The sequence below is a fragment of the Nomascus leucogenys genome, chromosome 14 (genome assembly GCF_006542625.1).
Source record: "Nomascus leucogenys isolate Asia chromosome 14, Asia_NLE_v1, whole genome shotgun sequence".
NCBI classification, from domain to species: Eukaryota; Metazoa; Chordata; class Mammalia; order Primates; family Hylobatidae; genus Nomascus; species Nomascus leucogenys.
The window spans coordinates 15,991,558-16,015,392 of NC_044394.1; the positions used below are offsets into that span (position 1 = coordinate 15,991,558).

Genomic DNA, 23,835 nt, shown 5'->3' on the forward strand with positions numbered 1-23,835 from the left:
CCCATCGTGAACGTTTATATCACCAATTCACACTAACACTGGATAGAGCGTTGGTCTCAATTTTAACTGATTACAAAATACAAGTCCTTTCCAACCCAAATTACTTCTTGTATTATTGAATTGTGTCAAAACCAAAGTGTAAAATTACAGTGTTTCTTTCTTCTACAAAAGGTTTTCATGAGTAGCAGATCTGCCTCTTTAGGTAAAAAAGAAAGTAAATTTAATAATTAATGTGAGAGTATGTATAGTAAAGCTGTCCATTGCCTCTATTCCAACCTTTATTTGTTCCTTCTTTCAAGTGAAATAATTTTTTCCGTGAACACTTTCTCTCACTGAGAAATCCTAACCGATAATCTGCTACATATTTCCTCTTAATTTTTTTGACTTCTTTATAATATCACAGCGTTTCTTCTTTAATGGAAATCATAGTCTTTAGATTCAGCAATAATTCTCTTACAAAAGTATTTTGAAAGAATTTAAGAGCCATGTAGTTTAAGAAAATACATTTAAAAATTCAAAAATATTTTTGAAGTATTTTACAATAATATCTAATTATCTTTCAATACATGTATGGATTGATTTATTTGATTTGGGAAGTAGAAGTTGGTATTTCCAGACAAAAACAAAGCTTACAAGTTTTTCTTCTCTTTCTTCAGATAAGAAAATTCTTGTCATAACCAAGTGTTCAATTTAATTTATAGAAAGCATGTAGGCAAATACCTGGGAATTGAAAACATGTAAAGTAACATCAATTATGTTAATTATTTTAACTACTTTAGAAGAACTTTTTAAAAGTATTCCAGAAGGCTTTATTCTGCTTTTACCTTATACTCTACTGTCCTTCTTTTATTCTCTTTCCATTGGATTTTATCATTTCTTCCAGCTATAATTCACATTTTAAAAATTTCCACAACAGTGAGATTATGAAAGCTTTTGCCTAAATTGAGAAATTAATTGGTATAGCAAAGGAAACTGCTTTTTCCCTTTTTTCAAACTTAAATCCAGATGTAAATCCTGTATTTTACTTCATATGGTAACTACACAGTAATTTTTTTAGTCATTAATCAGATGATATAATGGGTTATTTATCCATTTTCCCAGGTAAACTTTAGTTTTTTATGTATATATATAACACTATAGTTATGTATAACTTTGTATATTTTATAAACTTGTATATATTTTATAAATATAATTAGTTACATATATAAAACTAGTTTATAACCATATATAACTTTATATGTAATTTTATATGAAGTATATACAAACTTTAGTTATATATAACTAGTTATATATAAAATATATAAATATATAATATATAAATATGTTATATATATTCATATATGTATTTATATAAATAAATACTTATATATGTATTTATATAATATATCTATATAAATACATGTATTTATATAAATATATGTATTTATGTATTTATATAAATACATATATTTATATAAATATATGTATGTATTTATATAAATATATGTATTTATATAAATATATGTATGTATTTATATAAATATATGTATTTATATAAATATATGTATGTATTTATATAAATATATGTATTTATATAAATATATGTATTTATATAAATATATGTATTTATGTATTTATATAAATATATGCATTTATATAAATATATGCATTTATATATGTATTTACATAAATATATGTATTTATTTAAATGTATATATGTATTTATTTAAATGTATATATGTATATATGTATTTATTTAAATGTATATATTTATATATGTGTTTATTTAAATATATATAAGTTTAGCTTGGGATATAGATTAATAAAATATATTATCTGATTATTAATAATTACTAAATAATGGCTAAATAAATACACATTTGCTTCTAGAATGGCTGCATAACATGATCATTAAGGCAATCCTTATTAGTCCATAGTATTTATCATATAAGCTACATACTTAGCAGTTCATCATATTTATTATATAAGCTACATGTTACCTGATGAGAATGGCAAATAATAAAGAATAGGACAAGAAACTGTGTAGATTCGTCCATTCTACAGTGAATATTTTTAATCATAGATTGGCTTCCCTGGGAAGCAAATTCTGATACAGAGTGTTGGGGGAGGAAATTTATCATTAGCCCTGAGTGATCCTGTTTGTTCTTGTTACATGTGCCAAGAGTGTAGGGCCCAAACTACTCTTTATAGAAGCCATTTCTCAGGATTATATATACAGTGAGTAATCTTGAGGCATGGCAAAATATTTCCCTCCGTGACACAGGGCAGGCTTTCTCACTTCATGTTATACTTGCCAAGTTTATTGTTCCTCCTTTGTAAGATGTGCAGACATCTCTTGGGCCCTTCATTTTGCCACTGTTAGACTTTAGAGGAATGGGTAGAACTGATAATTTTATTCTCATGCTTCTTACTGTACCATGATTGATAACACCATCTGCCTCTGAACCAGAAGTCTTGTGTCTTTTTCCAGCATTATGTAGTAAGACTAACTTGTTAGCTTATAAGTAGGGTACATATATGTTTCAAACCCTGATAAAGAGATTTATACATAGAAAGGTGAGCAGAGGGTATTTTTTACAGGAGAGCTATTAAAGAAAAATTGGCCAGAAGGAGGAGGTGGGATTCAGTCACACCAAAGATCTCAATCAATGCTACAAAGAACTTGGGAACTGAGATGACCCTGGAGAGATACTGAGGCAGGACGTCCTGGCCTTTCTATTCTCACATCAAGCAGCCTTTGCATATGGCCTGCCCCCAAGTAGGAGGCACAATCCTGGGCAACATGGCTTTCTTTATCTGAAGGCAAGAAAAATAATGAAAAACTGGCAGTGTACCTCAACACCCACTATAGCAGCAAATCAGAAAGATCAAATGAATAGCCTCTGTTAAAACAATGAATTCCCTTGGGAACCTATAATAGTTCTCTATGTCATGCAATGGCATTTGTGAGTTCTAAAAATACTCTTCTGAGTTACAACACTTTAAAAAATTCTAGATTGCATGTGTGAATTTACTCAAAATAGTTGCTTTGGCAAGTTTTCTGACTCCTACTTTGAAAAAACTCCACTTGGAAAGAAAAACATAATTGTGCCAGTGTATCAACTACCAACTAATCTACCAATAATTTCTTTCTGAATTAAATCTTGCCTAATTTATCATTCACCTGAACACTTTGGTAATTTATTATATAATATCTAGAAAACTGAAGTATGCTATCCAAGCACATGAGTTACAGTTCCAGAAAACCTAGATTAGAATTCTCACCTAAACTCTGTTTTGTTCCACTTTGGGCACATTGCTTTAGTTTGTCTTTGCTACAAATTTCTATTCAGTACAGTAGGGATAATAACTATTTAGACCAAAGGGTTGTTGTCAACATTTGAGATATTCCTCTTGGCTGTGTGCTGTGAAAGGATTACGCTCTCAATAAATCTTAATCATCATTATTACGCTTTATCTTAGGTTATGTCTAGACTCTAAAGCTTTCCCTTCTTCTTCTAAGGAACATTTATACAGTTAAATCCTCGGACTTACTTCATCACCTGAATCTCCCTACTGGGCTTTTAATGGTATGGGCAATGTCTTATTTAACAAAGCTTATTAAAGTGCCTGACACACAAAATGAATGTAACTAGTTTTTTAAAGAATGAATTAATGAAATAATAAATTTTTCTCTTTGCTATGTTTGATCCAGAAACATAAGTGTATACGTAGACATCTTTATAGCAAACGAAGATAAAAACAAGGCTGTCAGTAAACATGGCTTAAGAAACAAATGTATCTGAGTACAGTGCTGATAAATGTCTGTAAATGTTTGTTCAACAGAAGATTCCTAATATCACACATATGGTGTTCTTACCGCTTGATGCACTTGAGAGCAAATTTCCCTACCCTTTCTTAAAATAGTGATAGGTTTAACAGCTGGTAGGGACTAAAAGAGTAAGACAATTTTTTGTTTATTATTCAAGGTGATCGGTACATTGGTATATGAATTCACATATGGTAGCACTTAAGGAAGGACACTTGGTTTCTTTCGAAAAAACATCATGGAAGAGGTGGCGCTTAAGCTAGAACTTGAAGAGTAAGCAAAACTGATTGAGATAAGATACGTATAGAAGATAAGGTTTTAGGGAAAGTGCTCCAGGTAGTCATATAAGTAATATGTGCAAAGTAGGGTGTGTCAGTGAGAACTTACTTGGAACTCTAAGTACTAAAGCTCAGTATGATGAGAAATGAGTAAAGGGAAAGGGAGAAGAGATGTGAGAGATAAGATGGGGGGAGGTCTTCATTTGATTTTCTCTAAAGCAGAGCCTGAGCCAGGGACTTGGACACAGACACTTTCTTTGGAGGTGATCTCAGGAAGCAAAGGTGAAAGGACAGGAAGGGTAAAAGGCAAGAAGGAAAAGGTAATGTATGACTAAATTATTAAGGTTACTCCTTTTTACAGTGAGGTCCATTTAACCAGCCCTCCTGAGAATGGTAAATAACACCACCCAGAATTATCTTCCTGCAGGAAAGGAAGCTACAGTGTTTACCTATATGCATTCAACCTCTATCAACTGAGGTTGTCCTGAGGTATTAACTCCCTCATATTTCCAGGGTGCACCTAGAAGCCCTGCCAGCCTGGCAACAACTTCCACCATAGGAAGAGAGGCGCTAGGCTGGAAAGCAAGTGAAAGACTTGCTGTGTCCACTTGATATTGGATGCTGCTATCATGAGATGAGTTGGTGTTTACATAAACTGTCCTTAGCAGCTGTAGCTGAGATCACAGATGGGCTAAGGGGATATGATATGGGGCACAAAGGTGTCTGCTCCAGGTCAATAAGCAGAGGCCAGGCTATGATAAGCCTTGTTAGGGAGCTTGCAATTCACCTGTTTACCTTACGAACTGAACCATTTAGAGTAAGAGAGCAATGTGACCAGATGTAGATTTTTCTGAACATCATAAAACATCATCATGCCCTTGACATAAGCACATATGATAGTTAAGAATACCAAGTTCCAGTCCATGTTAATTTTTAAAAGATCACATGATATGGTACCTAAGACCTGCTAATCTGGAGGAAAAAAAAGTTTTTTATTTTTTTTCTTGGCCATTTTTATACCAGCCGATTAAAAACTCCTCCAAATGGGAAATTAAATATTAGTTATTAACTTGGAATAGTTCTTAACAAATATTTTGTTATTAAAAAGTGTTACATTCCCTCAATGTTTTAGTAAACAGTTGCTGCATAAAAAGCATCATTGAAATATAGTGACTTAAAACTGCAATTACTTATTGTTAGTCTCCATGTTAGCTAGGAGCCAGCTGATTGAGACTGGCTTGACCACAGCAATGCTATTCCATGTGTTTTTCATCATTCTCCCAGGCCAGTGGGCTGGCCTAAGCACCTTCTTTTTCCAGACCTGACCAACTTAAGAAAAAAAAAAAAAAAGGAACATACAAGGATCCTGAAGGTCTGGACTTAGAAATGGTTCACTGTGACATCTGCCTCATTCTGTTAGCACAACAAGTCCGATGGCCAAGCCCAAAATCAAGGGGCAAAGAAAGAGACTCTCTGTTTAGTGAAAAGTAACATGACAAAGTGTGTATGCATACAAGGAGGGGAAAAACAGAGGATTAATAATACTATATATCACATTGTATTCTTAGGGTTGCTGTAACAAATTACGTACATTATCACACATTTTATGGCTTTAAACACTAGATATTTTAATTCTCTCATAGTTCATGAGGTCAGAAGTCCAAAACTGAAATGTTGGTGAATTAGCTCCTTTTGGAGGCTCTTTGGAGGAATATTTCAGGCATCTCTTCTGCTTCTGATGACTATAGACAATCTTGCTCTTCCCCAGCATTGTAGAGGCCTCATTCCAATCCCTGCCTTCATCTTCACATGAGCTTTCTGATTGTGTCTCAGTTTCTCCTTTTTTGTCTCTTATAAGGAAACTCACTGTATTTAAGGACTAATCTAATTTAGAATGACCTTTTCTCAAGATCCTTACCGTAATTATATCAGCAAAGATCTTTATTAAAAAAATCACTTTCTGCGGTTCCAGGTGGACCTATCTATTTTAGGGATTACTATGTAACTCACTACACAAATTCACTTCATATTATATTGTTTTGGGGATGTTTTACAATGCAAATCACTGCTTATAATTTAGTGTTTCAGTTTAGCCCCTTGATTTTATATTTATTTGAAGTCATTTTAGTTCCTTGATAATTCATTATTCAGTATTCAAATACTACAGGCTTTTGAGTCTTAACTAAACCAAATTTTGATATGATTAAAATTTTTCCTATATGAAAATTCTGAGTCACCTAATATATTTTGCTACGAACATGAAAATAAGATTTAACATATGAAAAAGAAATGAATGTAATATGCAGGTTTGACTTAATTTAAATGTACAGATGACACCAGGAATTGTTACTAAAACCTTAAACAGCTAATAATAGAAACCTGACATCATATGCTTCTTAATTTTACCTGCTGTTAGGGTATATTTTGGTTCTGCACACATGAAGGTAATAGAAATCAGTCATATATATAACACGTCACAAACTGATAATTTTATACAAGTTTTGGGAGGCACACAGCAAACACTCTCTGTTTCTCTCACATACACACACAAACACACACACAAGCAAACAAAACCTAATAATAGAAATTATTTGACAGCAAACGTGTTGATTCAAACCTAAGAAATCTGAAAATATTTATTCACATGTAGCTAAGAAGTTAGGCTGCTTATAATCTCCGCTGTCTTCTACAAATAATATAGCAAAATTGTGGAATAAAGCAATGCTAGTGTGAAAGGTGTGGCCCCACACTGGTGCCCGTTTATGAACTGTTTATTACAACTCCACAAGGAGATAAAGATAAACTCAGGAGTATTGAGCCATGTTTTTAGGCATTTGACATTACCTTCACATTCTAAATGTCTGATTATGGGACTCACCTCATTGAACAAGGTATAGATCATTCAAGTTGCACGTGGAGTGAGCTGGATGTTAGTCATGCGTATGTGTGTGTTACTTATTTACCAGCTTTAACCCAGAAGTGTATTAAATGTGGAATCCATTTATTTCATGAAAAGATAATTTAAATTTTTAGAACTGACTACTGGTGAAGAATTGAAGGTATTTTAAGAAAGCAGCATCACTTGCATTTCGGATAATAGTTAGATGTGAATATCCTGAGCATGCCAAAATTGCTTTAAAATCTTTTACTCCATTTCCATCCGCTTGTCCCTTTGAAATTGGTTGCTCTACTGTGATTCTTTCTGAAACAAAATATAGAAAAATTTTGATAAAGATCATCCACTGAGCATAGTCATCAATCCAACCTGGATATTTGTCAGATTATGCATTTTAAATATTGATATATGTGGTATTCATTCAAACTGTGAGAACATACATTTAATATGGAAATCATTATTTTACCTATAACCTATCTCGAAGTTAGAATTTTCTAATGACAAAAATTACGATTAATAGCAATTATCTATATTAATTTCCTCTGGATACTTTTAATTAACAGCATGCAAATTTTATATATTTTTTCTTTTTTCTCATTTTTGTTATATTTATTGAAACATTGCACTGCCTAGTGAATTTATTAAAAAATTGGATATGTGAAAAGTTATTGATCTTTGTTTTTTCAGCTTTTATTCTCCCAATAATACTTTTTTATTTTTGTGATTTAAAGGTGTATTGGTCCACAATGGCTTGGTATTTAAAATAAAATGGTGAATAGTTTGAGATGCAATACAGTAGATGACTTGACTAGATTTTGGGAATTGTCCAGAAATAAGCAGTATACTGAACAATTCTGAAAAGATAGTGTAATCGATAACAGTACTCCAAGTGTCAAAAATACATGGAAAGTTGGCCAGGCACAGTGGCTCATGCCTGTAATCCCAGCACTTTGGGAGGCAGGCAGATAATGAGGTCAAGAGATTGAGACCGTCTGGTCAACATGGTGAAACCCTGTCTCTACTAAAAATACAAAAATTAGCTTGGCATGGTGGCACGCACCTGTAGTCCCAGCTACTCGGGAGGCTGAGGCAGGAGAATCACTTGAACCTGGGAGGTGGAGGTTACAGTGAGCCAAGATGGTGCCACTGCCCTCCAGCCTGGAGACAATGTGAGACTGCGGCTCCAAAAAAAAATAAAAAAAGGAAAGCCATAATAACTGACAAGTATAGGGACAACATATTCAACAATTTGTTATAATGGTACTCAGAATTATATGAATATATATAATCATAATTATTGGCCCATCAGTAACACTTAAGACTTTTTGATTTTGCACATGAAATATTCAAACCAACATATCCTAATTTAGTGCTTCACAAGGAGTATTTGATGGTGATATCATCATAGAAGTGTCATGGTACCAAAGAAATAAGGGATTGTTTTCCTAATTACTTTTTCCATCAAAAGTGGTTTAGAATTGCTCTTCCTATTGGCAAATAAAACTTTAAAATATAGCCGTTAGATGCTGCTGTATTTTACTGTTTTAGAAGTAAAAATTCAGAAAAACACCTTATTTAGGAAAGGCATAATGGTTTAGTAGTTTATAAAAATTAATCCCTTTCCAATTGTTAACAGGCAATAATGACAAAATATAGGTTAAATTTTTGAGCATATGAAATAAATTAGGCATCCACTACACACACACACACACACACACACACACACACACACACGCACGCACCCTTTATTTGCATAAATTCCTTTTGATGCCTCAAAGAAGCCCATAATTTGGGTGCTGTGATGGTCTTTTGATTTGTCACCCTGTCTAGTCTACAGCCCTCAGTTATTCAGCCAAACACTAACTGTTGCTATGAACGTATTATGTAGATGTGAGACAGTTGACGTTAAATAAAAAGATTATTCTAGATAATTTTGTTTCTACTGAATCAATCAGTAGAAAGGTCTTAATAGAAGGGCTGAGGCTGTCTTGATGAAGAATTTCTGCTTTTGGATGACAGTTACAGCCCATGCCTGAGAGCTTTTCCCCCATGTGGAACTTATACTTGCCTAGGCCACCCACAGTTGTGTATGCCAGTTCCTTTGTGTGTGTGTGTGTATACAGATATGTGTGTATGTGTGTGTGTATATATGTGTGTGTATATATATGTTTGTGTGTATGTATGTATATGTGTGTGAGAACCCTGACTATTCCAGGGACTATTACTATACCCATTTTATAGATTATAAAAAGTTAAATTCCTTATCTAGGGTGGAGTTAACTTACAGGGGCCGGGATAAGGAACTGTACCTTTACTAACAAATGCAGAGCTTACACCCTTAAAAATCATGTCCTAGTATCTTCTAGAACAAAGGGTGTGAGTTATAAATGAACAGTATTTGGGATTATATGTGATCAGCAGACATTTCACCTGACTTCCAACCATTCCTTAGCAATGAAGAAGTGGACCTTGATATCAGACAGAGCTTTTTACATATTCTTTAGAGTATGTTGAAAATAGAAAACAGTTTACTGAATATAGTTCTCATTAGTGAAAGTGGGCTAAGACAGGCCCAATTTTTTTCAGGCTAGAATCAGACTCTCATAAGAAATGGTATATATAGATATCTGGAGTGGGAGGATCCTATTCTACTATTACTGTTAAGATTCTGGCAAAGACTATAGCAGAAAAGACATATTTAGCTCTTAAATTCCTCTTCCCAGCTCCCCATTTAGAATTCTGCTTTTCAGTTTGGATATAATGTGCATTTTGCCTTCAAAAAGACTTTTTTCTGTTTATCTCCACAACAACTCTAAGAAATAACTAGAGTTGTTATTTTCTCTTTTTGTCAGCCATGAAATGTAAGATTTAAAGAAAATAAAAATAGGTTTGCTTAAGGTCATAGAGCCAGTAAGTGACCAAATCAGAATGTAAAAGCAGTTTTTCCAAGTCCATTCTACTTTTATGTACCTGCATTGTATTACCTTTCAGGCAGTGTTTCTTTCTTCCATGTTTCTAGATGACCCAATCTATGATTTTAGAAAGAAGGAAACACCCAGAAAAAATGTTTTACTCATGGTTCATGCAGTGGAAATGACAGAATAAACAAATTTTCCTTTTCTTTTGCTGCACAACAAATTACCACAAACTTAGCTATTTATAACAAAATCTGTTTCTGATCTCTGTTTTCATAGTTCTGAAGTCCAACAAAGCATGGTTGATCAAGGTCTCAGATGGCTGAAATCAAAATGTCAACAAATACTGTGGTTCTCATCTCCAGTGTGGGATTTTTCGCTAAATCAGTGGTTGTTCTCAGAATTCATATTCTTCTCATGCTTTTGACACTACCCACTCTATCTTCAAGCCAACAAGAGTAGGTCAAATCTTCCTCATACTTTGAATTTCCCAGATTTCCCTTCCATCTTGTTCTTCTGATTTTAAGAGCTCTGTAAACTCTTTTTCCTTTCTTCTTCTTCGTCTTCTTTTTTTTTTTTTTTTGAGTTGGAGTCTCACTCCCTCACCCAGGCTTGAGTGCAGTGGCACAATCTCAGCTCCCTGCCACCTCCGTGTCCCGGGTTCAAGCGATTCTCCTGCCTCAGCCTCCCAAGTAGCTGGGATTAAAGGCACACACCACCACTCCAGGCTAATTTTTGGATTTTTAGAGGTGGGGTTTCACCATGTTGGTCTGGCTGGTCTCGAGCTCCTGACCTCATGGTCTGCCTACCTTGGCCTCCCAAAGTGCTGGGATTACAGGAGTGAGCCACTGTGCCTGGCCATGTAAACTTTTAAGGCTTCTTTTCCTTAGATATATAATCAGATCACTGAAATTATTTTTTTCTCCCAACAGATTACCTGACACATAGGAATCATTCTAGAGTCTCCTTTGGTCCTAAATTTAAATCATCTAAACAAGTAGCTCAGTAATAAAGATGTACTTTTTGCCAAATACATGGCAAGATTCTCTGATTATACTCAATAAAAGTTCAGTAAATAAGAAAAAGTAAAAAGATGAATATGCATAGTGCTTTTCAAGTTACCCATATTTCACATAGGGGGAGTTTAAGCAAAACTAATAGAGCCTCTCTGATTCATGACCTCTTTGCAATAATCATGAATTTTATTAACTGTTGATTCATGTGAAACCCAGTATCTGTGATAGCTATGAGTCATGAACAGCAATTAATTAGACTGGTGTCACTCAAAAACTAAGGCATAACAGAAGCCATTTCTGTAGAAGTCACCCACATAGACTTTGTCATAAATTTGTTTCAAATAGTTGCTGTCCTGACATTAATTTTAAAGCCTCACCTAAGTTCTTTGAATGTCAGTTTACCTCATCACCTTTGGCCTAGCTAAAACTTCCTCTCCCTGTGTAGTTGTTTGAAATGCGGCCTCATTCCACTGGCCCAAACCCCACACACTCACAGCTGTTGAACATGATAAAACCTAATAGTCAAACACCAGAGTCTTGTAAATAAGTTCCTCTCTTAAGGTGTGTTTTCTGTAAACTAGCCAATCCACAACCCCTGAAGGAAAGACTCCTCTCCCTCCCCCACCAGTTGACCTCTGTGCCTCCTCCAGGCTTCCCATAGACTTTCATCAGTGCCCCTAACATCTTTAGGACCTGTGAGTAATAAATTTCTTCTGTTTTATGTGTTTCGATTTTACTTTCTCATTGTTTCTTACCTGAGACATACACCAAAACCTAACTCCCCTACCTATTACCCCTTTCATCTGGACTCTCATAAAGAGGGGCTATCTTGGCTTCTCACCAGTTTCAAGAGAGAGCCCTCAATACCAAATTAGAAATAAACCATAACAATGAAATCACAACTTAATATTGAACAATTAATAAATGATATTTTCAAAGCAAAAAAAACATGTAGTTAGGCCTTTGTTGTTCATGGCTCCATATATTATAGGCAACCATGAAGTTAATATTTAAAATATAGTCCTTTTTACAATATGTTGTTGGGAGGACATTGTCAATGGAGAACAGTTTTAAGTTGTTTTCCTACATGTGTGCTGAATTTCAACCTCGCCTACCAAAACCACTGTTTTAAATAAACAAAAACTTCTTTAAAAGCCCAAGTTAGCAAAATCAGTTTGCATTAACAGTATTGTGACCCTGGGAATGTAGGTATTAATCAAAATATGCTATCTTAAGGAAGATCTGAGAATAGAAATATTATGGAAAAACATTAATGAGTTAGAGTTTCTAAAACTTCTAAACTTTGAGACACAAAGATTTATGTGTAGCTGTCTGTGAAGAGGCATAGACTCTTTCTGCTGAGTTTGCATTAATCGATATGTATCACAGGAAATAGACTCTAAAAGGAAGACTTACATGCAGAAGTTTTATTAGGAAAGGACCTCAGGATATTCAATTTTAAGAAAATGAAGGTAAGACTGGGCAGACTAAGAAGCTTACCTGTAATTTACCTTCAACTTAGGTATTTGTAACTCCATATCAACTAGTCATTGCATCCGGAGAGGAAGAAAAACCTACAAGACTAGACAATTCCTTGTAGTTGAGGACAATTCCCAGTGAGAGACATATCTATGACTCATCAGTAGCCAATATTTCCAGCAGCTAGAGGCTGGGTGCTATATTCGTTTTCTACTGCTGCTGTAAAAAGTTACCACTTCGTGGCTTAAAACAACACATATTTATTATGTTAAAGCTCTGAAGGTCAAAAGTCCAAGATTGGTTTCACTGGGCTAAAAGTAAGTGTCAAGAGGGTTTTTCGCTGGAGATTCTAGGGAAGAATTAATTTTCTTTCTTCCTTTTTCAACTTTTAGAGACCACCGTCATACCTTTGCTTCTGGCCTCCTTACATCTTCCAAGTCAGTAGTAATGGCCAATCTAATTTTTCTCATGCTGCATGACTCTAACTATGACACTTTTTTCTCCTTTTTTACTTTATTAGAAACCTTGTGATTACGTTGAGCCTACCTGAATAATCCAGGATAATCGTCCCATATCAAGGTCAGTTGAGTAGCAACCTTAATTCCATTGGCAACTTTACGTCCTCTTTTCCATGTAACAGAGACATGTTTGAGGGACCGTTAATCCACCTACAACAGGTAAATTCATCCTGAAGAATGAGTGGCCCATACAGTATATAGTTGTCACATTGGTGAATTAGACAGGAAAATAAATAGGGCTGCCTTTATAAATCTTTGAGAGGGGCACTAATTTCTGCCATCTTCTGCCAAAATGTGATATCTACCTTATATAGCTTAGGTAACACTCACATGCCATATACTCGGACACTGTAAATTTACATTTAAATGATTTTTGGTAAATTGATGAAGCTTTGCAGCCATCACTACAATCCAATATTAAGCATTTTCATTAACATAATAGTTTCTTCCTGCCCATTTTTAGTCCATTCTTATTCCCATAGACAGTCCTAGACAATTATCTACTTTCCGTCCTATAGCTTTGCCATTTCTAGACATTTCATGTAAATATTATACCATATACAGTCCTTCATATCTGGCAAATGTGGTATGAATACAACACATTTTGTTTACTCATTTACTGGTTGATACACATTTGGGTTGCTTCCAGTTTGGGGCTGTTATGAATAATGCTAGTGTGAACATTCATATACAAGTCTTTGCATGGACATATGCTTTTATTTTTATTGAGTAAATACCTAGGAGTGGAAAGGTAGGGCCATATGGTAGATGTACTTTTTTTCTGAAGAAACTGCCAAACTCTTTCCCAAAGTAGCTGAACCATTTTTATTCCCACCAGCAATGTGTGAGGGTTCCAATTTTTCCACTTCCTTGCCAGCACTCATTTTATATGTCTTTTTAATTATAGCCATTACTGTGTGTGTGGTGGTATATCATTGTGTTCTTCAATTACATTTCCCTAATTACTAGTGATATTGAGCATCTTTTCATGTGCATATTAGGCATTCATACGTGTTCTTTGGTAAAATGTCAATTCAAATATTTCGACTATTGTTTACTTGGAATTTTTGTCCTTTAAATATTGATTTGAAAATATTGATATATTCTAGATGTAAGTCCTTTATCAGATATATGACTTAAAAATATGGCTTGTATTTCATTTTATGGTGTGTTTCAAGTATAAAAGTTTCTAATGTTCACGAAGTTCAACAATATAATGTTTTTAATAAATCATATTTTGGTACTGTAGCCAAGAGATTTTTGCCTATCCAAAGGCCATAAAGATTATCTCCTAGGTTTTCTCCACAAGTTTTATAATATTAGTTCTTACACAATATTTACATCTATTACCCATTTTGATTTAATTTTTGTGTATAGTGTGGGGTGAGTTGCTAAGTTCTTTGTTCTTCTTTTCTGTTGTTTTTGCATAGGAATACTAAGTTGTTCTCTTACTGTTTCTTGAAAAGCCCATTCTCTCACCATTTAATTATCTTTGATTCTTTACTAAAAATAACCAGATGAAGAGTTTATTTCCAAACTTTGAATTTGGTCCAGTTAGTCTGTATGCTTATCTGTACGTACATCATGATTACATTGTCTTTATTACTGTATTTTGAAAGTTTAGAAGTCAGATATCCTATGCTTTCCAACTTTGTTCTTTTTAAAAATTATTTGGACTATTTTAAAGCTATTATATTTAATAATAATTTTAATAATAGGCTTGTCAATTTCTACCAAAAAATCTGATAAGTTCATGGAGACTTTTTTGAATCAATAGATCAATTTGGGGAGAGTTAGCATCATAAGAATTATTGAATCTTTCGATCTATGAACATGGGATTTTTACCAATTCATTTAGATCGTTGAAGAGTTTTCCTAGCAATCTTTTATAGTTTTTCATTGGACAAGGGTTGCATTTTTTAGTTAAATTAATTCCTGAGTAGTATGTTGTTTGTTGTTTTTGTGAATGGAATTTTAAAAAATTATGTGTGCAGAATATTCATTGTAAGTATATAAAAATATAATTGATTTTTGCATATCGATTTTATTACCTGTGACCATGTTAAATGTGTTTATCAAATCTAATAGGTATGTGCATGTGATTTCCTCAGAATTTTCTACATAGAGGATTATGACATATGTGAATTAATATACATAATATATGGTTTTGATTCTTTCTTTTGAAAGAAACTACTAGCTAGAAATTCTTGTACACTATTGAATAGATACAGTGAAAGTGGACATCTTTCAGTCTTTCACCATTAAGTATGATATTGATTGTAGGTTTTCTTGTTGGGTGCCTTTTAATAGTTTGAGAAAATTCTTATCTATTTCTGATTGGCTAAGCATTTCATCAGAAATAGATGTATTCAGATACAGTATCTGAATCTACTGAGATGATACTGTATGCTTTTCCATTATTAATATTATGTATTACACAGATTTATTTTTTGGATGCTAATATAGTCTTGCATTTTTGTAGAAATCCCAAATGATGATGGTGTGTAATCCTTTTTAAATATTACTGAATTCACTATGCAAATATTTTAAGAACATTTGCTTATTAGGACATTATGTATTTTTCTTTTCTTGTGATGTTTTTGTGTGCTTTGGCATCAGGGAGAATCCAGCCTCAAAGAGTGATTTGGGATGTGTTCTCTCCTCTATTTTTTGAGGTTTGTTAAGGGTTAGCATTTTCTTTTCAGTATTTTATTTTAATTTTTTGTTAGCAACACAATTGTTTTGTTTTGTTAAGTATTATTAGAGTTTTATGGTCTTTAGAAACAAAAAACAAACGGTAAATATTCTGTTGAAATTATCTACTTGATAGGTCTTGATTTAAAACTTATGTTTTTTTAACTTTTCTTTTAGATTTGGGGGTACATTTGAGTTTGTTACATAGGTAAACTCATGTCACAGGGGTTTGTTGGACAGATTATTTCATCACCCAGGAATTAAGCCCAGTGCCTCATAGTTATCTTTCGTACTCTTCTCCCTCCTCCCACCCTCCACCCTCAAGAAGACACCAGTGTCTGTTTCCTTCTTTGTGTTCGTGAGTTCTCATCATTTAGCTCCCACTTATAAGTGAGAACATATGCTGTTTGGTTTTCTATTCCTGTATTAGTTTGGTGAGGATAATGGCCTCCAGCTCTATCTATGTTCCTGCAAAAGATACGATCTCATTCTCTTTATGGCTGCATAGTATTCCATGGTGTGTATGTACCACATCTTCTTTATCTAATCAGTCATTGATGGGCATTTAGGTTGATTTCATGTCTTTTGCTATTGTGAATAGGGCTGCAATGAACATTCACGTGCATGTGTCTTTACAGTAGAATGATTTATATTTTTCTGGGTAGATACCCAGTAATGGGATTGTTGGGTTGAATGGTAGTTCTGCTTTTAGCTCTTTGAGGAATCACCATATTGTTTTCCTTTACACAATGATTAAACTAATTTACACTCCTCCCAACAGTGTATAAGTGTTCCATTTTTTCTGCAACCCCAGCAGCATCGCTATTTTTTTATTTTTTAATAGTAGCTATTCTGACTATTGTGAGATGGTATCTAATTGTGGCTTTCATTTGCGTTTCTCTAATGATCGGTGATACTGAGTTTTTTTTCATATGTTTGTTGGCCACATGTATGTCTTTTGAAAAGTGCCTGTTCATGTCCTTTGCCCACTTTTTAGTGGGGTTGTTTGTTTTTTAGATGCAGAGTCCTATCATCTGCAAATAGAGATAGTTTGACTTCCTTTCTTCTTATTCGGGTGCCCTCTGTTTCTTTCTCTTGCCTGATTACTCTGGCTAGGACTTCCAGTACTACTTTGAATAGGAGTGGGGAGAGAGCACAGCCTTCTCTTGTGCTGGTTTTCGAGGGGAATAATATTTTTAGTACTTACCAGTGTGGCCATCTGGGTCTGAGCTTGACTTTTCTTTGTTGGAAGATATTTCATTAGATTACAGTGTTTGTTATGTATTTATTTTAACATCTGATTTTTTCAGTTGCTTTTGGTAATTTGCATCTTTGTAGAAACATATCCATTTAATATAAGTTATGCAATTTGTGGGCATAGAGCTGTTCATAGTATTCCTTTTTAATATTTTTAATTTTGGAAGGGTTAGTGATAATGTCTCTTTTAATTCCAGATTTTAGTGATCTGTATCTTCTCCCTCTTTTTTCTTTTTTTTATTCAGACTAGCTAAATATTTGTTAATTTTATTAATCGTTTCTGAAAAACCAACGTTTGTTTTCATTACTTTTTTTCAAGTGTTTTTCCTATTTTATTAATTTTCACTTTATTATTTCATTTCTTCTGCTAGATTCAGGGTTAGTTTCCTCTCCATTTTCTGGTTTATTTAAGTGGAAAATTAGATGATTGATTTGAAACTATTTGTTTTTTATGACACATTTTACAAATGACAGATTTCTCTCCATGTACAGTTTTAGTGGTTTCTCATCAGTTTTAATATCTTATAACTTTATTTTCCTTTTTTTCAGCATATTTTCTATTTTCCTTTCTCTTATTTGTGTTACTGGTTAACCACAATCATCATGTTTCCTTTCTAAGTGTTTGGTTATTTCCCTTACGTTTTCTCTGTAGCTTTCAAATTTAATCTTTTTGCCATTGGAAAATACACTTTGTATCATTTTAATCACTTAAATTTGTTATGTTGCTTTGTGATCCAGTATATGGTCTATCCTGAAATGTGTTCCCTTTGAACTTGGAAGGAATGTGAATTCTCCTGACATTTGGTGGAATATGCCATAAAAGATCAAGCTGCCTAACACTACTGCTCATATCTTTTTAATACTGTTCATATTATCTATATTTTTGCTGAATTTTTGTCTAGTTGCTCTGTTGCTGATACTACTATATGAACTCTCCAACTAATATTATTGAATGTTCTATTTGTCCTTTCACTTCTATCGGTTTTTGATTCAGGTAGTCTTAAAATATCTTTCTGATGTATTGACCTTTTCTTTTTTGTTTTTTGGTTTTTTTTTTTTTTTTTTGTCTCAAGTTATAGTTCTTATCTTAGGCTTTTTTGTCTGCTTCTAATATAGCCACTCTACCTCTTTTAGGGTTACTGTTTGCATTCTATATCTTTTACTATACATTTATTCTCAAACTATGGTATTAAAGTGTATGTCTTGTAGATGTAAATGGATTTTATTTTGTTTATTCTGTTTAAGTATTTTGCTGTTTCATTAGTATGTTTAGTCCATTTATATTTAATATTATTATTGATATATTTGTATCTGTCATTTTGTTGTATGATTTTTATATGTCTCATAACCTGTTTCTCTCTTATACTTTCACTACTTCCTTTTTTATTAAATATTTTAGTGTACCAATTTAATTTCTGTTAATTTATTTTTCAAATATTAATATTTGAGGTTGAAATATACATCTTAACATTTATAATATCCTGCATCAGATTAATGTTAACTTAATTCTGGTTAAATGTAGGAACTGTATTCCAATAAAGTTTAATTTTCTTATTCTTTGTGTTGTTATTGTCATATATATTATGTCTATGTAGGCCATAAACCCAAAAGTACAGTATTGTAATTACTGTTTTATATAAATATATGTCTTTTAAATAATTTAAAGACAACAGAAACTTTTATTTTTATCATATATTTACTTTTTCTGGTTGTCTTAATTTTGTCCTACGTGTTTTCAAGTTACCATTTGGTGTTATTTCCTTTCAGACTAAAGGATTTGCTATGTTATTTCATGGAAATCAAGTCTTCTACTGATAAATTTAATTTAATTTAATTTTAATTTTAATTTGTGTTTATATAGGAGTGTCTTTATTTCATCTTTATTTATGATTTATTTATTTTATTTATTTATTTTGAGACTGAGACTCATTCTGTTGCCCCTGCTGGAGTGCAGTGGCATGATCTCGGCTCACCACAGCCTCCACCTCCCAGGTTCAAGTGATTCTCCTGCCTCAGCCTCCTGAGTAGCTGGGATTACAGGCGCCTGCCACTGTGCCCAGTAATTTTTTCTAATCTTAGTAGAGACAGGGTTTTACCATGTTGGTCAGGCTGGTCTTGAACTCCTAACCTCATGATTTGTCCGCCTCGGCCTCCCAAAGTGCTGGGATTACAGGCATGAGCCACCTTACCTGGCCTCACCTTTATTTTTGAACAAGCATTTTGCTGGTCATAAAATTCCTTGTTGACGGGGTTTGTTTGTTTTCTTTAACCTTGCAAATATAACATTTCACTGCCTTTATATTGCCATCTTATCTGATGAGATGTCAGCTGTTACTTGTATTGTTCTACTGTAGGTGATTCATCATTTTCATCCTTTTGCTTGCAAAATTTTTCTCTATTTTTCAACCACTTTACTTTTTTGTGTCTAGGTGGAGATCTCTATGCATTTTTCCTATTTAGATTTATTTTCTTGGATGCGTTGATGAATGTTTTTAAGCATATTTGGGAAGGTTTTATTCATTCTTTGTACATGTATGTTTTCATCTTAACCCAAGATCAAGCAACCAGTGCAAGTGTTCTGCTAACTAGCCAGTTTATAGGCCCCAATTACAAAATTGTATAATTATTATTTAATCATTATTTAGCTATACACTTTAAATCATTTTTTAATTGTATAAAATGAATAATCCAGTTATACACTGAGAAAAGAACTAGTATATGGGTCTCTGGATCTTGTAAATTAATTATGAGCTGGTACCAGGCCAGGATGCATTTATTATCTGGCTGCCACGTGCCCTCATCTTAACAATGGCAGGCTTGGGCCTGGCTGGCTCATGCTTGTAATCTCAGCACTTTGGGAGACTGAAGCAGGTGGAACACTTGAGTCCAGGAGTTTGAAACCAGCCTGAGCAACACGGAGAAACCCAGACTCTACCAAAATAAAAATTAAAAAATATTAGCCAGGTATTGTGGTACACACTTGTAGTCTCAGCTTCTTGGGAGGCTGAGGTGGGAGAATCACTAACCCTGGGAAGCAAAGGCTGTAGTGACCCTTGGTCATGCCATTGCATTCAAGCCTGGGTGTTGGAGTGAGACTCTACCTCAAAAAAACAAATGACAAAAAAATGGTGAAAGTAATTGGTGATTTGGTTCTTTGAATATCAATTTCAATTGAGCCCGTATATTTAATAATTCTCAAAATATATTGGCACTCCCTTTACCCATTACATGCTTATGTGGGTAGAATGTTCCTATGAACCACTACTGAATACTCTGGTCACAATATTGTAGTTTGTGATCATAGAATTTGACCTCCAAATCAGTCAGTGGATTGTACATCTGAAAACTGACTCCATACCGAAAATTGGGAAAAATATTGCAACTTTTTATTGGGAAAGCTACTCTCATCCTAATGATAATCAATTCTTGATTAATTTGTTTATACAAATAAGTGATAAATATGTTTCTTACTTTTAGAAACTGTTGTAGAATTTCATCCAGGGTGTCAAATTACATTTAGTCTTCATATCTTCTCAGGTTCATCTTGGCTGTGTTAGTTTCTCAGAATTTTCTTGTTTCTGATAACCTTGACAATTTTGAGAAGCACTAATCAGCCATTTTGTAAAGTGTTACTCAGCTGGCATTTATCTGGTGGTGTTCTCATAACTATACTGAGATTATGTATTCCAGGGAGGAAAACCACAATGTAAAGTGCCATTTCCAATATATCAAAGTTACATTGTCTCAACGTGACTTTCTGTTAATATTAACATTTACTGGGGTAGTGTTTACCATTTTTCTCCACTGTAGAGTTGTTTTCATTTTTTTGCCTTTCCATGTGGTACTCACTGTAAGGCACACACTATACGCAGCCATATTAAGAACACGTTACCTAGGTAACAAACCTGCACCTCTTGCACATGTATCCCAGAACTGTAAATTAAATTATAAAAAAAAGAAGAAATGAAGCCCTATGCTCTGTCTTCTCCAGGGTAGAGCTTCTGTATAAATATTTGAAGCTCTGCATGGATGATTTGGCTCTTCTACATTTATTTATATCAGTATGGAATCATAGGTTTTTATAAGTTTGGGTTATAATTTCATATTTATTTAGCTCAAAGTTTTCCAACTTTGGCCACTGCTAGGTCTTATAGTTGATTCCTGGGTCATTTTGATATACTTCCATTTTTTAAAAAAACATTTTTACTTACCAGCATTACTAGACATTCATCTCATCTTATATATTTCCTTCCCTAGACTTAGATTCAACAATCTCTCCAAAGTGTCTTGGTTTCTTTTTTCTAGAATGGCATTACAAAACAAGATCTAGTTGTTAAGTATGTGCATAGATACCAGAGCATCATTACTTCCAGGCCCTTAAAGTTGACAGGCAAAGAAAAATATGCTAACTTGCATATACTCACATTTCTATCAATATTCTGTATGTAACCATATGTACCTATGTAAAGCTAAACACGATTTTACACTGATCTCTCCAACTGTAATCCATTAACACATGAGTCATTCTGGCTTTCTTGTCTTCCTTATCTGTAAGTTTTCACTCTGATAGTATAAAATCTGGCTCCCACCACCTGTCATTCATTTACTTAATTGTTCAATTCAATTATACATCTATAGTGGTATCAAAATCATTAACCTGTACCCAAATGGGAAACATCTGTATTAAGTAGAGTACAGTGCACACATATAGCTTCTTTTGCCTTTCATCGTACCAAATTCACTCATTTCTAAAATTATTTATATTAACATATTGTTCTAACTCCATTGAGGTTATTTCATGCATTTATAAGTAAGTTTTCTTTTTTTTACATATTGCATTCCATCCTTGGATCCCTTGAGGTCCTAAATGATTTCTTAAAAATATGTGCAATTAAGGTTGACTCTATGCTAAAAAGTTCTATGGGTCTTGGCAAATGCATAGTGTCATGTATCTATCATTATAATGTCATACAGCATGGTTTCACTGCCCTAAAGAATTGCCTGTGCTTCACCTATTCAACTTTCATCCTTTCTTGGAAATCACTGGTCTTTTTACCATGTTTATAGTTTACCTTTTCCAGAATGTCATATATTTGGAATTGTAGAGTATGTGGCTTTTTCAGACTGGCTTCTTCTATTTAACAATGTGCATTTCAGATTTGTCCATGTCTTTCCCTAGCTTAGTAACTGATTTTCTATGGCTAAATAATATTATATTATGTATATATATATATATACACACACACACACACACACACACATATATACACACACACACACATATATATATATGTATATATATATATATGTAGCAGTTTGTTTATCCACTCATTTATTGAAGGATATCTTGATTGTTTTCAGCTTGGGGTGATTATGAATCTGCTATAAACATTCATGAGCAGGTTTCTGTGTAGACGTATATTTTAAAATCACATGAGTAAATATCTAGGAGTGAGATTACTGAATCACATGGTAAAACTACATTTAGCATGGTAACAAGCTGCCAAACTGTCTGCCAAAGTGGCCCTACCAATTTTTTATTCCCACCACCAATGATTGAGTGTTCCTATTACTCTTCACCAGGAATTAATATTGCCAGATTTTTGTATTTTAATCATTCTGAGTAGTCATTTTGGATTTTAGCCATTGTAAATGAGTAGTCATTCTCCAAGCAATTTTTGTAAAGAAAATTGCAAGTCTTATAAAAGACATCATTGTCAATTGTTTTATGTGGCTGTGGAGAGTAGTCTTTAGTAGTATACTTTACAGTAGTTATGTATATTGTTAGGGTTAATTATACTTATTACTGAATTTTGCTTAGGCTTATACCTATGCTTTGGATTAAACTAGAATTTTACCTTTTTAAAAATTTAAACAACTTTATTATTAAAAAGAATTACCAAGCCCAAATAAGCTATGCAATGATTAGTATGGCTGACCACTGGTTTTATGAATATGGTTCTACCTCATATGGTTAAAGGTAAAAATTTTTAACATCATCATAGCCTAGATAACATTTTGATTTTCTTTCCAATTACATAATTTGTAGCACTTCCAGATACCAAGCTAAATTTTTTCATTTATTCATGCATTTAGAAATGTTAATTATGTTTAGGTAATATGTGTTTCACTTTCTTTCATGCTCATATTATGGGAAAATAAATTTCCAATAAAATGTCCTTCTTGTATCTTATAATCTACATCTTTATTTCCAAATTGGATAATTATTAGGCATATATTTAATAGCTATGCCTAGGTTAAAAATGCTCGATATGATCTTAACTTTGAGAATGAAACATGCAATTTTCACTGTTTATTTAATTTTGCTATTTAACATGCAATTTAAAAGTGCAGTAGATCCTTTTACATTATTAACTGTCTTATATTTGTTTAAACTGTAGTCTTTTATATTGGATTCTAAAGAATGGAATTGTATATAAATTAGGTCTTAGGATTAAGAATGATCTAAGTTTTGTAAATGTGGTTCTCACTTTATATAATAAAGCTATCTTTAAAATACGTAAATGTAATATTTGTAAATAAAAGAATATTTTTTAAATGAATACTAAATAGGTGGGAGGAACTTACTAAAGAATCTGACTATAATATTTCAAAATGACAAATTATCTTAAAAACCAAAGTCTATTTTCATCCAAATACTTATTTCTTTAAGGTTAAACAGCCTAAGTTCAAAAATGTGCTTTTTCTTTTTAGTTCTATATATTTGAGGTACATTTACTTATTTTTCTTAATTTATGGATGACAGTAAAAAGACAGAATTTAATTAACTTGGCCAAGGTCACATTATCTGGAAAGTGATAAAATAAAAAGAATATGACAGGAGTAGAATACATGTTTTTCTATCCAAAAATAAATGAACTTGGCCAAGCACAGTGGCTCATGCCTGTAATCCTAGGACTTTGGAAGGTGGAGGTGAGCGGATTGCTTGAACTCAAGAGTTCAAGACCAGCCTG

At 33.2% G+C, this 23,835-nt stretch overlaps 1 long non-coding RNA gene across 1 annotated transcript in view; it reads left to right on the forward strand.

The window, feature by feature from the left end:
• LOC115838217 overlaps positions 1-23,835 on the forward strand; it is a 1,373,476-nt gene that overhangs the window by 479,449 nt on the left and 870,192 nt on the right. The window contains exon 5 of the long non-coding RNA XR_004033234.1: positions 12,913-12,971. This is a non-coding gene — a long non-coding RNA (uncharacterized LOC115838217). The remainder of the gene's footprint in view (positions 1-12,912; positions 12,972-23,835) is intronic.